We start from the raw sequence: 1,945 nt of genomic DNA on the forward strand, positions 1-1,945 counted from the left end.
GTGGTTGTTGTGGTTTTTTTTTTGTTTGATGTTTGTTTGTTTGTTTGTTTGGGGTTTTTTTGGTTGGTTTTTTTTTTTTTTTTATGTGGTTGGACTCGATGATCTCGGAGGTCCCTTCCAGCCACTAAGATTCTGTGATTTGTAGAAGAATTGCAGGGACAGACAAGCTCTTAGTTTGCCCCACTAGCCACCCCTCCCCACCCAGAACAGAACAAGCCATTCGTTTTTCAGCACAAGACGGAGGTACAGTCTGATTACAGGCCAGATGAAGCAGTCTAATCCGCAACTACCACTTCATTTTTACGTATTATTGGTGCAGTTACTGCCCAGAGAACTGCCTCTGGAGGCAGGCTGAATCAAGGTTTTCTGTACTTCAATGCAGCATCAAAAAACCCACCAAAAACCAAACCCTTACTTCACTATGGTATCTTCATCTCTCTAATTGGAGGCTCCAAGCAATCGAACAAAGCACTGAACAGATTAATGTGATAGACATTGCAAAACAACTCCTTTTCTAGCGGAAGCCATTGGATCTCCATCCCTGCTATCACGTCATGGACAAATCACAGGTACAGGGCACGTTTAAAGGAAACCGAGCAATACTGAAGAGCTGATTTCATAAGATAAACGTATGGCGCAAATACAAGTATCCATGATAAAAGAAGCAAATAATAGGGGTGCTTGCAAAGACAGAAGCATTATTTTTTCCTCTGTATTTTTTTTTGTTTCTCTTTTTATCCTGAGTGCTGAAACAAGCTATCCCTCTCCTCCTGTCTCTCCTTTGCACACCATGACACAGCTGAGGAGAGACGAGGTGCAGGAGTAAGACGACACACAGCTGTTAAATCAGTTTAACGAGGCACAGGAGTAAGAAGACACACAGCTGTTAAATCAGTTTAAACACCCCAGGTGAGGCTCTACCCACCTGCCAGCCAGCAGTACGGGGAACAAAGCCCATGCTTCTGTGGGTTTCTGCTACCACCTGTTTCAGCCCCACGGCCAAGCCAAGTCCCCACTGCCATCATAGAATGGTTTAGGTTGGAAGGGATCTTAAAGATCATCTAGTTCCAACCACCCTCATAGCGAAAAATTTCCTGTTATCTAATCCAAATCTACCCTCTTCCAGTTTGAAGCCATTATGACTTGTCCTATCTCTACATGCACCTGTAAAAAGAAACCTCTCCAGCTTCCTTGTAGGCCCCCTTCATACACTGGAAGGGGCTCTAAGGTCTCCCTGGAGCCTTCTCCAGGCTGAACAACCCCAGCTCTCTCAGCCTGTCTTCCAGCAGAGGTGCTCCATCCCTCTGGTCATCATCACGGCCCTCCTCTGGACCCTCTCCAACAGGTCCATGTCCTTCTTACGCTGGGGACCCCAGAACCGGACGCAGCACCCCAGGTGGGGTCTCACCAGCGGGGACCCCTGCCCCTCACAGGCCTCTCCGCGCTCTCCCCCGGGCGGGCCGGCCCCACACCACCCTTCCCCGCCGCGCTCCCCACACCGGTGCCCGGGCACCTTTCGGCCCCACCGCCGGCGCACACCCACCGCGCTCCCAGGCCCCATCTCCGCCTCCTCACACCCACCGCCTCACACCCACCGCCGTCCCCTCACGGCTTCCCGCCCCCACGGGTGACACCACCGTACCTGTCTGAAGGTGGGCTCCTCCACAACGCGAGCAGACAGACGGAGGCACGAGGTCGAAGAGCGGCCGCCTCAGGGGCTACGACCCTGCCGGTGGGGGCCGGGCTGCTCCGGGCGCCCCCGCCCCGCTCCCTCGGAGCCGCCCTCTCCCCCGCCCCGCCGTCGCTGCGTGGGGCTGGGCCAGGAGGAGACACCCACCCCTTCGGGCACCTCCTCCCGGCGGCGCGGCGGAGGAGGCCGCGGCCTGGGCAGGGGCCGGGGGAGCTGGCGTGGCGGGGAATGGCGGGCGGGGGGGGGCGGGGGGGG

General features: G+C 55.3%; 1 long non-coding RNA gene across 3 annotated transcripts in view; it reads right to left on the minus strand.

The window, feature by feature from the left end:
• The window catches only part of LOC106895218, a 27,032-nt gene extending 25,249 nt beyond the window's left edge, over positions 1–1,783 (minus strand). For all 3 annotated transcript variants that reach the window (XR_001413392.1, XR_001413391.1, XR_001413390.1), the window contains exon 1: positions 1,643–1,783. This is a non-coding gene — a long non-coding RNA (uncharacterized LOC106895218). The remainder of the gene's footprint in view (positions 1–1,642) is intronic.
• Between the last annotated feature and the right edge of the window lie 162 nt (positions 1,784–1,945).

Source organism: Calidris pugnax, unplaced genomic scaffold, assembly GCF_001431845.1.
Source record: "Calidris pugnax isolate Ruff unplaced genomic scaffold, ASM143184v1 scaffold103, whole genome shotgun sequence".
NCBI lineage: Eukaryota > Metazoa > Chordata > Aves > Charadriiformes > Scolopacidae > Calidris > Calidris pugnax.